The sequence below is a fragment of the Acomys minous genome (genome assembly GCF_964271855.1).
Source record: "Acomys minous genome assembly, chromosome: 11".
NCBI classification, from domain to species: Eukaryota; Metazoa; Chordata; class Mammalia; order Rodentia; family Muridae; genus Acomys; species Acomys minous.
This window is the reverse complement of record NC_140492.1, coordinates 100,355,127-100,370,664: the sequence shown is the minus strand read 5'-3', so window position 1 is coordinate 100,370,664 and position 15,538 is coordinate 100,355,127. Positions and strand designations below refer to the sequence as shown.

At 46.6% G+C, this 15,538-nt stretch overlaps 1 protein-coding gene across 1 annotated transcript in view; it reads right to left on the bottom strand.

The window, feature by feature from the left end:
* The window catches only part of SV2C (synaptic vesicle glycoprotein 2C), a 145,744-nt gene that overhangs the window by 37,529 nt on the left and 92,677 nt on the right, over positions 1-15,538 (bottom strand). The gene's annotated exons all lie outside the window — the stretch shown is intronic.

Below are 15,538 nucleotides of genomic sequence, written 5' to 3'. Positions count from 1 at the left end.
AAAACAGAACAAGGCACATCAAATCTAATTGAAGCTAGAACTGGGTTTACAGAGGGACAAATGGACTATGTGAGGTGGAATGCTAGTCTTCAGCAAAGCGTGGTGGCCAGAAGCCTTCTGCGGACAGAAGACAGGTCCTGTCTCTGCGTCCTCTCCTCAAGGGAACTGTGTGTTTGTCCTTTGTGGGAACCCTGGAAGTCTCTGGAAGTGACATAATCCCACAAGCTACAAGCTGAAGTCACAAAAATCTTTACTGCCAGGATTCAAGATGGAATTGCACACCAGCACCTAGACTTGTGCAAGTGACAACTTGCCCACGGTGCTGTTGGCAAGGGGTGTCACCACCAGTGGCATACCATACCAATCTTGCATTGGTTTTGACCTAAGTATTTAATATGGGGAGAATCAGTGCGTTGCTAAGTTAATTATATGATTAGCTTTTGGTAAACGTGATTACTTTCAATACCTCGTATAGCCTAGGCTCAGAAGCCTCACATATCTAAAATGCAGAAGAAATTCCATGAGAGAACAAAGAGAACATGACACGCTCATTTCACACAATCCCAGAGCTTCATATAAAGCCTCTCTTTAAAGAACTTTGAACCTTATTATTTTCAACACTGGGGGAGAAGCTTTCTGTGTCTGGGTTTAATTTCAGGTATAACGCTTTCCACAGAATAGAGGGAGGAAGAACAAAGGCCAGAGGGGGAGGCCTCTGGTGTCACAGTTCAAAAAAACGAGCACTCACAAGGTGACCCTTTATGTGGAGAATAGGTCCGAGGGATTTAATCATGTCTCTACAGTGGGTGGGGCAGGGCACTTCTGCAATAGACAGAAAAGTGGTCCCACTCTCGTCATAGGTTCTCACACTGACCTCCAGAACCAAAGATGCAGGAGTTACAGGCAAAAGGAGACATTACTGTTACTAAGTCAAGGATCTCCAGAGAAAGAGGTTATACAGTATTGTAGAACGGAGCCAAGTGTAAATGCAAACATCCTAAGAAAGAAGGCAGGCCGGGGAGTCGGCGTGCTCAAGTTTCCTTTCTATTACGGTGATAAACACGATGACTAACAGCAACACGGAAGGAGAGGGTTTGTTTAATCTGAGAGATTACAGCCCATCAGGAACAGAAGACAGGGCAGGAATCGGGAGGCAGGAACTAAAGCAGAGGCCACCAAGCAACACTGATTACTGGCCTGCTCCATGGCTCGCTCAACCTGCTTTCCCATACCAGCCAAGGAGTGGCACTGCCCATAGGGAGCCTCGACATCCCAAATCAATCATTAACCAATAAAATGCCCTACAGCCTCCCCTGCAGTCCATTGTGAGGGAGGCATTTTCTTAGTGGAGGTTTCCTTTGCCAGATGACCCTAACTCATGTCCTCAGCGTTCCTGAGCGCCATCCCAAGGAAGCTTAAATCTGAATGCAAGCGCTATGTAAGCCCTACTGAGCAATCTCAGAGTAGGATGAAGGAGAGGACTGTAGGGTCAAACCCCACTCCACTGGGAAACTGGGCTGTGTATTCAAACATGTCTCACGTAGTAAAATGGCTTCTCTGGATCTAAACCTCACAGTTGGCACTGTGCCCTTTATTATTATTTTTTTTCTAATCTTAAAAATGGTTCTTGCAAAGTTGATGTTTCTAATTGTCCTTTGGATTTTGCTAAAATACTCATTAAAATGTCACACTGTGGGATTTATCTACAGATGATATAAATTCCATGCACGGGAGGACCTCAATTAGGGTGGTACAGAAGGCTGTTATAGCCTGGCTCCAATCAGTGTGACGCTAATAAAAGAGGGATGTATTTTGAATAATAATCAAGGCTCTTGCCAGCCTCACCCTGGGGCCACTGCAGTGCCCAGTGACTGCCTCCTCATCTGCCTCCCCAACTGCCAGTTGTTCAAGGAATATGTGCGAAGTATGTGACACACACACAGGACACTGGCTCCTACATTTTTTTTTTCTAGGATTTATCTTGTAAGCCCTGGTATTCTTGGTACCCACTTTGCTAACCCACTTTCCTCCTACCAGTTATGCAATATTATCAGCAAAACTGTCTTTGTCAAGAAGGGAGATTTTAGGTGCAAGACTCAGAGCCAATGCACTAGAGAAAACCTTCAGTATTGCACAAGGATGTCAAGTCTGAATAGCCAAGACGTAAATCAACCGTGTGTTTTCCTCTTGGTCTTGTCTCACAAGGCACAGACCAGCTAAAATTCTCTTCAAGTGGCTCAAAGTTCACTTTCTCCAGTGAGAAAAATGTAGGGAGTGGGGACAATGGCCGGGTGAATTTCTGGTATTATTGCTACGGAAATAAACATTTATACCCTTAACATGTCACTGGCTTAAAATATAAAAACTATATAATCAGCATAAAACTTGAATGTCGGGCTAGCGACTTCGGCTGTCAGGCAGCCAGTGTCATCCTCGATGCTAAGGTTTAACTACTTGCAGCTGGACGGTCCTCCTTCAGAGACATTTGTCTCTTATTTGTAGCAAAATAAGTAAAGATGGGTGAATAAATACCTAACGATGTTAGTGGGCGCACAGGGACATGAACTATGTTGCAGCCAGCCATCTGATAAAAATCATGTGAGGGTTGGACAAGAAAGAGGCAAATCTTCCTGGTGGAACATGGAAAATGTCCAAGTGGAAAAAGAGAAGCTTCCTCGAAACGGGATGAAGAGCAACAATTTCATTTTCATATGCACATAAAAAACATATCGTCTGATCTGGAAAGCCGTGGTCTGGAATCACACTGAGCTGTCTCGGGTTACACACGGCAGGAGGAGGTTGCTCGTGGGCACTTTCTCTTCTGACATTATTTCTTTAGTTTGCAAACTCTACGTAACCGTTTATCACTTCTCACTTAAAATGAAACCAACAAATCACAGCTGTAGGCCTTTGACGTTCGAGTGACTCAGGCGCCTGTGGGAGAGGAGGGGGGAACTGGCATTAAAGCTGTTTTCACTGACTGACCTATCAGTCTTGGGGAGTTGAGTGGAAGAACATTGAAGAAGAGGAAGGAATGTATGAAAAACCTGTCTGGAGAAACCCATTCTGTAAGATAATTAAAAATACAATAAATAATTTTTAAAAAAGAGTTTGAACACAGATACCCTGCATGGGTGGACGTGCAGAACAGTTATTGCTATTATTACTGGTTTTCTGAAACAGGGTCTCGTTATGTATCTCTGGCTGGCCTCGAACTCACAGAGTTCCACCTGCTTCTGCCTCACTAATGCTGAGATTAAAGGTGCCCAAATTAAATAAAGTCTCAGTATGGGGCATGAGATAATCCCCAAGCTATTACTGGTTAGGGAGGTCCTAGAAATTCCCAACATAGCACATTTTGGTTTTAGGGCATAAAGAAATCCACCTGGGGAAGGGAAGGGTGGAGAAATGAGTTAACAGGAGCAATAAGTACTCTTCTAGAGGACTAGGGTTCAATTCTCAACACCCACATGGAGGCTAATCGTCATCTCTAACTCCAATCCCAGGTAATCTGACGCCCTCTTCTGGCCTCCACAGGTACTGCATCCACATGGTGTAATAACATATGCAAAGTACACATACACATTACAAAACTAAATGAAATGAAAAAAAATGTAAAAACTCAAAAAAATTTAAAATAGTCCTCCCTGATGGGTAGCTTTATAATGCCACGTCTATGAAGTGCTGTGCAGGCTCTTAGGGGAGATTAATTGTCAATGTATTGAACTCCGTGTGTCACAATGCTGACCTGCCAGGCCCACTGGGACAACAGTAGCATGGATGTTATGGGGGCAGCCAGTTACTTTTTAATTGCCTTTGAGGCTTGCTTGTTAGGAAACAATGCAAGCCTGGTATTGCAAACCTGTGGCCCAGGAGGTTACACACCCTAGGGGTGGGGTGGGGGTACCTATTACTGTTGTTTTGCTAAACAGACATTTATTGTCAAACTGCTTCTAAATATTTACATCTTTAGCCAGAGATTAGTGCTGCTCCCAACCTTGGCCAGAGAGGGTTCTTTCTCCTGTGGGAAGCAGTTAGTGTTGAGGCTCACAATTGGTTGACGTGCAGAGAAACTTGCAAGCCAGAAATTGGGGGCAGGGGGGGGCAGTCTCTATTCTTTTCCCTTCTGACGGTGTCAGTCACTGAGCAATGCAATTCTCTTTCTGTGTTTCTCCAAAACGTGTTCCTTTATCTCCCTTCCTCATACCTGTCCTGGGCCGCCTTAGTAGACACAGGCACAGTTGGCTCAGCTCTGCATGGCTGTGCCTGTGCCATGGCCCATTTACTTACGCGTATTATGGTTATTGCTCTGAGACCTTGAGCCTTGGATTAGTCCACGGTCCTCCGCTGAAAGGCAACCCCTGATCTGGAATGAGCCCTCTGAGTTTCAGCCCTTCGCCTTCCAATCTCTTATGACTGACCAGGGCCCCGTCATTTAAGTAATTTGAACGCTGCTTCTCTAATGGAGTTCCCAGATTCTGCTTGGCTTGTTCTAGCTTTTATATGTCATCAAGAGAATGCTGGGTAATAAAAAGTTAGATCACAGGGCCCGGAGCACCGGACACGTTTGCATAGGACTTGGGTTCAATGCCCAGAATGGCAGCTCACAACCATCTTAATTCCAGTTCTAGGGGCTCTGACCCCCCTCTTCTGGTCTCTGCAGGCACCATGTATGCATGTGGTGCTCATACATGCAAGCAAGACACAAATGTCTTTTCAAAAACCACATTGTATACCTGAACTAGCTTAAAACCTTTCAGGATGAGTCCACTTAGCCTAAGAGACCTGGCCATGTCCACCCCTCCAGTCTTTTCTCTAACAAGCCCCTTTCCACCCCCTTGGCTGGGTTTTTGTGCCAACTCACTGTGTCTTCTGTGTTTGTTTGTTTTTTGCTTTGTTTAAGCAAGATCTGGATAAAGTAGTCCACACTGGCTTTCAGACTCACCATCCTGCCTCAGCCTCTTGAGGGCTAGGGTAACAGGAGTATCTGGTCACACCCACCCTGCCAACACAGCCCAGTTCTGCAGCAGAGGGGCTGGGAGAGCTGTCTTGTAACCTCCAAGTGATATTCAGGCCAGTCCTCCCTTTCAGCTGACCTGGAATTCTCCTAAACTCTGTAAATTCTTCCTGATGTACTGCAAGGTGTCTCCTTCTCCTACTCAATGATTTGGGCGGCCCATATACTCCCACAGGCCTTAGCAGGTGCCATGCATAGAAGAAAACCACACTGGAAGCCACTGAGAATCCATATGTTGTCTGTACCTTGAGGGGAAGCCTCGTGCCTTATTTATCTGTAATATGGTATTAGTAACTGGACAAATGCTTCTTTAAGTAATGAGCAACTCATTGGGTTCTTTTCAAATCAGAGTTTGTCTAGAACATTCCAAGTTGTGTGTGTGTGTGTGTGTGTGTGTGTGTGTGTGTGTGTGTGTATGTGTGTGTGTTTGCAGAGCAGAGATCAACTGCAGGTGCGGTCCCTACACGTGTGTGTAATACATAATATATAGCTATATATTATATATTTATATATACATATATTTATATATGCATGTCTTATATAGAGGGGACAGAGATACACACACACACACACACACACACACACACACACACACACACAGAGCCTCTCACTGGTTGGTTGGGGCTTGTTAGTAAGTAGGATGTTAAGATATAGGCTGGCCATTGAGTTCCAGGGGTCCGCCTGTCACCACCTCTACAGTGTTGGGATACAAACATATACCAACACAGCTGGGCTTTTTACACTGATCAAACTCAGCTCCCCATGCTAGCAAGGCAAGCCCTGTGCCAACTGAGCTACCTCCCCAGCCCCGAAAGTAATTTAGTTGGCAACATATCTATTATGTTTTCTCATTTTCAAACACATAGATTTTTCTTAAACATTTTTTCTAGTTTAATTTTAATGTGATAAGAACACATGCTCCATAGGTTTTTAAAAATATTTGGCACCTGCTTTATAGCTTAGCCAATTTTAAAACTGGTCTATGAGTGAGCCAAAAGAACGTCTGCTCTGTAGCTACTGAGGGCCGAATCTGTGGACACCCAGGGTCAGATCTGTTGATCATGTTGTTTATGCCTTCTGCATCCTTACTGGATCCTCCCCCTCCCCCCCATTTTATGTTAAATTTTATTTGTTTTCTGTGGGAAGTCTGGCTCAACAGCACAGACAGACAATCACTAGAAATGGAACAATACACTTGTGATGAAATCAAGACCCCCCCATTTCATGCCTCTGCTAGCATACTTCCTCGTGCCCTGGTGAGTGGCAGAGGTCATCGGGAGCCCATACCAGTGGTGGGGGCAAGAAAACAGCATAGAAATCGAGGCTCACTTGAGTAGTCATTGAAGACACCACATGAGATAATTTAACTTTTTTAACTAATAGGAATTAAAACAACAACAACTACAACAACAATGGGCTGGAGAGATGGCTCAGAGGATAGGAACACTGATTGCATCTCCGGAGGTCCTGAGTTCAATTCCCAGCAACCACATGGTGGCTCACAACCATCTATACTGGGATCTGATGCCCTCTTCTGGCCCGCAGGTGTACTTACAGGCAGAGCATTGTATACATAATAAATAAATCTTAAAAAAAAAAAAAAAACAAAAAAAACCCAAAACTATGAGAACCTTTCGGTGACATGCTACAACAAAGCCGCACAAAGGTCTCATTCCAACCATTTACACATTAACATACAACCTAGCTAGACACAGCTCAAATGCCTCGGTAGAAGTCATGGTGCTGTAAGTTTGTTTCAAAGCATCTTCCCACAAACAGGCAACGTTTTAGAAGTTGGATAAATTGGATGTGGTCAATGAAAAGTCAGTAGCAGGACTGAACGGAAGGAGGGCAGGTTTCTCAGCTGTGCTGGTGACTGAGGTTCCTCCCTAGCCCCCACCTCCTCACGTGAGCTGTAAACAAAGCTTGTCCTAACTCAGTGCGATCTATGTGGAGGAAAAAAAATATATTTTTAATGGATTAATGAATTTGTTTTCTAACGGACATAGCTAATACTTCCTCAAGCATATTAGTCTCCCTGTTGGAAAAATAAAAGATTCACGAGTCAGCAAACCAATACTGAACTCCACAGAGGTGGGGGGAGGGGCGGGGCGTGTCTCCCAACACATCTAAAAGCACACTTCCTTTAGGTTGCCCGAAGGGGAACTTCAGTTGGCTAAATCAATTAAATGGCTGGCAGAAACAGATTCACTTTGCCCATCCCTGATTTATGACCTCGCACAGGACATCCAAGTGCCCTTTCTTCAATTTGCACCCTTCGTCCTTTTGTTTCGACAGCCAGGGCGTCCACCAGAGGAGGAGTTCACCTTTGCCCTCTAGAACGGTTGACTATAGCAAGCTATTCATCTTGGCCCTCAAAGACGTTCCTGGCTGCAAGCAGCTGTGGAAATGATTGGTCCTGGGGCATGCTGGGGGAAGGTTTTCTAGGGCCATGGCGCCAGAAAAATCAAAGCCAGAGTGACTTAGTCTAGGATTAATGCAGCCATTTTTCATTCAGCACCGCTGGCTGCTGTTTCTGAGAAATGATCTAATGACCCAGGGCGGCCGCAGTGACGAAGCACTCTAGTAGCTCGGGCAGACGGAGGCCCTGGCGGGGTGACTGAAGCTAGCTTTGGCTGAAGGCTAGTAACCAGCACTCCAGATTCACACGTGTGGCCCTTTATCCTCAGGCCAGGCCACCAGACTGATCGAGGTGTTGGGAAAGGACCAGAGGTCTCAGCAGAGACACGGGTGGAGCCTTGACTTCAGGCTTTTAGGGTACTAGCAGTACACCCACCACATGCCAGACACCCTTACGTCACTGTTTCATACACCAACAATCCTGATAGGGTGGGCAGATAAAATTTTGGATATTGTTTAAATTAAAAAACAATTAAAGCTCTCTCTGTGTCTCTGTGTCTCTGTCTCTGTCTGTGTCTCTGTCTGTGTCTGTGTCTCTGTCTCTGTCCCTCTCTCTCTCTCCCTCCCTTCCTTCCTCCCTCTTTCCCTCCATCTCTTTCTGTGTGTGTATGTCTGTGCATCTGAGTGCAGGTACCCACAGAGGCACCAGATCACCCAGAGCTGGAGTGACAGGTAATTGTCAGCTGCCTGCCATGGGTGCTAGGAACCAAACTCTGTTTAGTGGCCAGCAAGGTCCCAAAGATGCCATGGTAGCTGGTGCTACCTGTCAGCGTGGAAGCAGCTCTGGGGAAGGACACGTGGTTTTGGCCTCAGTGGGATCACATGGGCCTAGAAGACTGTGTGTGATCCCAGGCAAGGAACCTGACCACTGTTTTGTTTTACTTTCACTGTGGATCTGTAGAGTGGATCTGTTTCCCACTTAAACAGTCTTTGAGTGTGATGCTCAGTGTCACCGCGGGTCCCTTCACACAGGATTGTCTGACATTTCTGTCCATCGCCAGATTTTTTTATGTACCTGAAACTCTGTCTGCTTTACCATCTCTAGTCCCTGGTAGCCTCCTTTCTACTTCCTGTCTGCACGAATTTGCCTGTTGAAGGCACTTCATACAAGCAGGACCGTGCAAGCCTTTGTGCCTAAGTTACTTCTCTTACGCAGAATTTAGATTCATTCATGCTTTAGTGTGTCTCAGAGGCCCTTCCTTTATACAGCAAATAATGGCCCATCACGTGAATGTAAGTCACCTGCCAGGCTGTCAATGGATGGACCTTTCGATTGAGCCTCCCTTCTGACTGTGACCAATGATGTTGCTATGAACGTGGCACATGAACCTCTCTTTGAACCTCAGGTCTCAGGACCTTGACGCCTATGTAGAAATGGAATGGCTGGGCCATGTGGAGTTCTTCCTGTGTTTACTTTAATTGAGGAAACGACCATATTGCCCTCACTATATTACCCCTGTTTTCTCCTCTCTACAATGGCTACCTGAGGCTGCCCTGGTAGCCAGAGTCAATGGGCCAGGACTCTAAGGTTCCTTTCCCATACTCAAGACTCGTTTTTCCTTCTGGCCTGTGCTCCATTAGGCTGCCATGATTTATTCCAGTGTACCTCTCTTTCCCCTTTCATCTTCAGTCTCCTCGCACTCATGTTGAGAGGAAAGAAGCATGAACTAAAATCTACAGAAACTATACTATTTCCGACTGTTCCTCTCCACCGTGAGCCACACAGCTACTTTGGCTCTTTCTGTCTTTGGCATCCTTCCCTCCCAGAAGGCTCCTCCTGCTCCAGGTACCAAAGGCCTGATGAGCCCACTCCACTACGAGTCCATAGGACACTAGATTTAGTGCGCACTACCACACAGCCTATCTTGTAGATTGCCTATAGTGAGATTTAAGATGCCAAGTCTCATTATTGAACTTCCACTGTTTCACATCATCTGTCCTCAGAGAAATATGTGTTAAGACTATAGGAGAGCTGGTTGCATGCCCAGCAAGCGTTGCTAAGGACAGGGGTGTTACTCTCCACATAACACGTGAGGGCCTGCGATGGCAGGTCGTAGAGAACTGACAGGTACTTATAAACACATTGGCTTATGACTGGGCCATCCCCACCCCCACCCTGGGTATCTATGAGGAGCGAGGCTGCCCTTCAAAGACCCTATGTTCAGTGAGCAAACCCTTACATACAGATGCTTCCAGCACAAGAACGCAAGCAAGCAAGCAAACAAACAAAAACCTGACAACAACCGGAATGCCCATTCACAGGATCTTGGAGAAATAAATGGTGTCTTACCTAACACACCAGCATACAACTTAACATTGAAATAAAGGAATTACTGACACCACGGCATGGATATATTATTTTTGTAAAAGCATCGCACTGAGTGAGAGAGCCAAAGGTTCCACAGCGCACCTCAGTTCTGCAGCAGGCAGGACTCAGCTGTGGTTACAGACATCAGAACAGTGGTTCCTCTGGGGTGGAAGAGGAGGAGAGGAGAAACCAGAGGCAGGGAATTTGGGGAGAGGTGAGAATCTTCCGTACCCTGATTTCAGTGGCGGTCACATGGATATACACAACTGTCAGCAACCATTTACCTCCCACGTGGGATCTTTGCATTATTTTTTTTTTTTTGGACCTAAGTTACTGATATAAAAGAGTAATGATGAGAAAGCCCACATTCCTGTAAGTCCGCCAGGCTGCAGGGACCGGGCTCCACCCCTTTACAAGCTACTCTGATTTGGAACATCATACGTTTTTATCGCTTTGGGTTTAGCCCTATTTTAGTTGGTGGCACTGTGTGTTTAGACCTGAGACGGTATCATCTTTTGCCTTTTAAAAGCAGAGGAAAGCAAAACGCAAGCTTCTCCCAGGCTCCACCGGCCATCATTAAGCTTCCTGCTGGGCTGAGCCAACCGCTCAGGACTGCGGCCAAGCCCAAGCCCAAGCCCAAGGACAGACGAAGTCACAGCCAGGTCCCCTGGCCTTCTGACTCTCTCTGCCCAGGGCATTCTGACTGGAACTGACTCCAGCAGCTGATACAGCTGATGCAAAGGGTTCCTTGCTTCTCCAGCCACATCCGGAGAGGGCACGAAGAGGCGTTCCTCCTCAGGGTTTCCCCTAGCACAGGCAAGCTGCTCTGAGCTTTCCGGCCTTTGGGAGTCCAGCCTGTGCTCCACTTCCAACCACCCACTTCACAAGCATATTCCCTACACCACACACACCACACATGTTATATGCACACTACATGTAATATACATATGCCACACTCCACAACACAGCACACATGAGCCTGGTATACAATACACACTATATCGACATATGTACCTTCCACACATATGCCACACAGTCACACATACACACTTCACTAGCCTCACACGTCACGCACATACTCTGCATTCATATTATATACACACAGGGAATACTATATATCCAGCACATATTATATATACACCATATATTATATACATATCTTACATACCACACATTCCACATATACGCCACATACATACAAGGCCTGCTATATATAACAACACAAATATACATAATATATATATATATATATAATATTCAACCACATATATTATACATAGCATCCCCCACACATTCTGCACAATACTCTGCACACACATTATAAAAACAAGGCACATTGCATACCCACACTCATACTGTACCAATGTTAAACGCAAACTTCACAAACTCCACACTTACACACCAAGCCCATACTACACGTGTATGACTCATCCTCAACACACAAATACATGCACACACCACACTCATTGCACAATATGCTGCACACACCATATGTACACTGCATACAATGCACTTGACACACAACACACAATACATCACACGCTGTACACACATACACCACACATGAGCATATGAGCCGCACACAATATTCCGCTCCAGCGGCAGCGTTGAGTGTGAAGATTAGTGAGCAAGATCACGCACTAGTTGGCAAGATTCAACATTAAGCAAGGGATGTCTTTGTGTAAGCCTGTGGTTCTTGAAGTGTGGGGTCCTTCAGAACTTGTGCAGGTTTCTGAGCATTTCAAATGCCTGGTTTGACAACTAGCCTATGTCAAAAAAAAAAAAATAGGAATACGCACTTTGATATAGACATAGATTGAAGAAGACTGGAGAAAAAAAGGAAGAAAGAAAAGAAAAGGGTCTGGGTGCCATTCAGTGGCTAGAGGTAGGCAGAAGTTCAAGTGTAATTTTAGAGAGCAGTTAAGTCCCACTGGGAGGCAGCAGTGGGAGTTTGTGGTTGCTTGGAAGGTGCGAAAGATAAGGGCTTTGACATTTGGGTGGGAGGGGGTGCAGATCTGAAAAGCTTTGGGGGAGCTGACAGGCTTCATGCTACGCAAGCTAGGCATGGTGGCTGAGGTCTGTGATCTCTGAGTTTAGGAAGATGAGGCAGAAGGATTTCCTTTTGAGGCCAGTTTGGGTGTCAAGGTGATTTTCAGGCCAGCTTGGGTTAAGTAAGTGAGCCTGTGTCACAACTGGGGATGAAGAAAAACAGAAAAATAGGGAAAAAAAAGAAAGAAAGAAAAATAACTGGTCAAACTAAAAGGATTCATGCTGGGAAATGAATTTTCCAGAAACTGTTTACTTCTCTCTGAGAGATCAAGTCTATACAGAAAGCAAATCAAATGTGTTATAAATACCCCAGGAGCCTTGAATGGGAAGACTATTCAGAAATTACACAGAGAGCTTCTGACAAAGTTAAGTCTGAGACAAGAGCCACAAGACAAAAAAAAAGGTGCCTCATCCCTGTAGGGTTTTTTAGGTAACAGCCAATGGTGGAGCGCTGGAGGGCCTCCTGAGCATACAAGACACCCGAGTCTTCAGGCTCTCTAAAAGCCTCCTCTTGATAGCTTTTACTGGTAAGCCTGAGGGGTCCTTCAAAGTAGGTCAGGCTTTGTGGACCTAAATGTCTTTTAGGCAGGGGCATCAACAGTTACTGTCATCCACCACCTCCCGCTTCTCCTCTGGTTTGGCTCCATTTTCCCAGTCTGTGTGCTAGGTCAGTTGCTGACGTCTTAGTCTGGCCCCTCAGGTTCTGTCTTTCAGCTCCCAGGCTTGGGATGCACTTTGCTTCTAAGACTCTAAAGGCCAAGTATATACTGTCAGGAGCAAGGGCTGCAGATACGAACTTTTTCAATTGGGAATTTTAAAAAATTAATTAATTAATTAATTTTTGCAAATTGTATCATTAAAGATATGCACACCTGTGTTCCCCTCCGTTATCTGGTTTTGGATGAAAACTTTACACACACACACACACACAGACACACACACACACACACACACACACACACACACACACACCCCACACACACACAGCCCCTAACAACGGGCAAAGTGACACCTTGTTGGAGTCTTATACCAACCAGTCAGGTGCAGAGCAGATGGCAGCCCTTTGCTCATCCTAGCTTGATGCCTGGCTTGGTAGTCAAAGCTGTCTTATGTTTAGGACTCATAAAAAATCAAATCTGCCGTGCATGAAGAGGAAGACAGACAGAGACCTGTGACCACCATGCCAACCCCAGACCTGCCCTCCAGAGCATGGCATAGGCAGGCCATAGACATCCACTTGCCGCCATGCCATGTAGCATGGATGGTTGTTGCCCGGGGACCTGCCAGCCTGCAGCAGGAGCCACCACAATGTGTGAGTATGTGGTGGTCAGATGGGAGAGAAAGAGATGGAACTTGAGGGTAGAAAGGGGTAGCCTGTAGTGAGTGCTTAGCTCTGCCACCTGGGGCCATGGTGAGGCCCCCAGCCTGAGCTGCCACTGAGTGCCATGTCTGAGTCCAGGGGTACGGAATGGCAGGGGTCGTGGTTCATATTGCCACTTGAGAACAAGGGGATGTCTCTGGTTGGGGCAGCTGCCAGGGAACACCTGGATGCCCAGGGGCTGTGCAGAACTGACCCCACCCCCACTGGATGCTATGCAGGAAGGTGGGGTGGGGTGGGGTGGGGAGAGTGGCCCCATCTCTCACCAGTGGGAGCACTTGGGAGAGCAGGCCCTGTGCATTGCATAGGCAGCACAGTGAAGCTGGTCCTGGTGGCAGGGGTGTAGGTGAGCCAGCCCAGAGGGCATGAGTGTTGGAGAGCTGACCCTGCCTCTTGTCTGCCGTGGGGTGGCACCGGCACAGAGGTAACACGCTCCCCCACCCTGCTCCAGCAGTGGTCATAAAAGCTCTCCACAGGACGTGAGCTCAGAGGAGCTATCCCTGCCCCTCACCAGCTGCAGGGTCTTGTGTCTTGCAAGGACGGCACAGCAGAGCTGATCCTGGTGGAGAAATGGAAAGGGAGGCTGGTGAGCCACCCCTTGAGAACAGGAGATCTTGAGAACTGCCCAGCCATTTGTCTTCTGTGAGGTAGCATGGATGCGGGAGTGATGGCCTTGCTCCTCACTCCCTGCAACAGTCTGGAGAACTGGCCCTGAGGTCATGAGAGCGGATGAGCTGGCCCTGCCCCTCACTGGCTGCAGCACTTGGGACAGTGGGTCCTGCACCTTGACTGGGCAGTACAGTAGAGCTGGCAATGATGATGAAGGTATGGGTGAGGCAACCATGAGGATGTGAGCGTGGGAGAGTTAAACCTGCTTCTTGCTAATGGCAGCATTGGTTGGCCTAGCCAGAGCAGTGCTGGAGAGCTTGACCTAGTAGTACAGATAAGAGGTAGCTGGAGGGGGGGAGGGGGGGCTGATCAGCTCAGGATAGGATTCCCTATCTGGGAAAAATGGCCAAACAGGAAAGAATAAGATGTCATTTCAAGTCAGGGAAAGCATTGTGGTTTTGCTGATCTCTGTTAGAAAGAAATGTCAATGTCCCTGGAATTTCATTTTTTAAGTTACTTTTAATTTTTTTTTCTAGACAGTCTTACTATGTAGTTCTGGCTGTCCCCAGAACTCACTCTGTAGAGCAGGGCGGGCTGGCTTCAAACTCACAGAGATCCTCCCTCCCACCTCTGCCTCCTGAGTGCTGGGATTAAAGTAATGCATCACCACATATGGTGGGGGAAATTTATTTTTTGATATCTTGGCTTACTGAAAACTAGTGGAGCTAGCCACAGAGCTTAATAATGATCCTTAATTACTAAGGGAAAACCTCCAAGTCTTTGACTAACAGGATCTCCTGACAGGGGGTACCACGAAGTCAAAGAGCAGCATGGCCTGGGAAGACAGCTCAGTGGAGAAAGTGTTTGCAGCATAAACATGAGACCCAGGTTTAGATCCCTGGAACCCTGAAAAAAAAAGTGGGTATAGAAGCACATAAGCCTATAATCCCAACGCTGGGTAAGGAGGTGGACAGAGCCGAGGGTCTTTCTGTGCAGCTAGACTAGCTGAGAAGACAGGCTGCAGGTCAGTGAGAGACCCTGCCTCAAAACAAGATTAAGGCGGATAGTGACTCAGGGAGACATATTGAGGTCAACCTCTGACCTGCACACAGGCATGCACTCCTTGGCCATGTGCACAAATGTGCATAATATGCACATGCATCACACACACACACACACACACACACACACACACACACACACACACACACACACACTGGAGGCAAAGTAGATACACTTGGGATGCAGAGGTAGAAGGCTTTGGAACAATTCAAATCAACCCTGAGTTGCACTCACACAAGAAAGGGTATAGAATGGAGTCAGGGCACCAACTTAGAATCTCTCGTCATTTTTCTTTACACTAGAGTTCAACACACAACCCTTCTCCCTTGAGTGCCAGTATTAAAAAACTTCTGAGACAGTGTCTTATTGGAGAGCTTAAGCTGACCGAGAAGTCTATACATAGTCCAAGCCGTCCTCAGAGTCACAATCCTCCTGCCTCAGGTTCCCATGCTGCAGGCTAAAGTTAACTTTCTATTACTGTATAATTCTTGGCTGGTGTGTTTGGACCCAACGCCTCTGCAGTTAGCCTGGCTAACAGTCCCAAGTCTGGTACCTCATGCCTCTCAGCAAGGAGCTCACTCTTCTTCTGAAGTGCAGTTGTCTGGTCTGTAATGTGGAAGTGATAACAGTGGCCTTGTTGTCTGGAGGACCCAACAAGGACATGGGAGCACAAGTGTTTAGAAACTAGGCATGG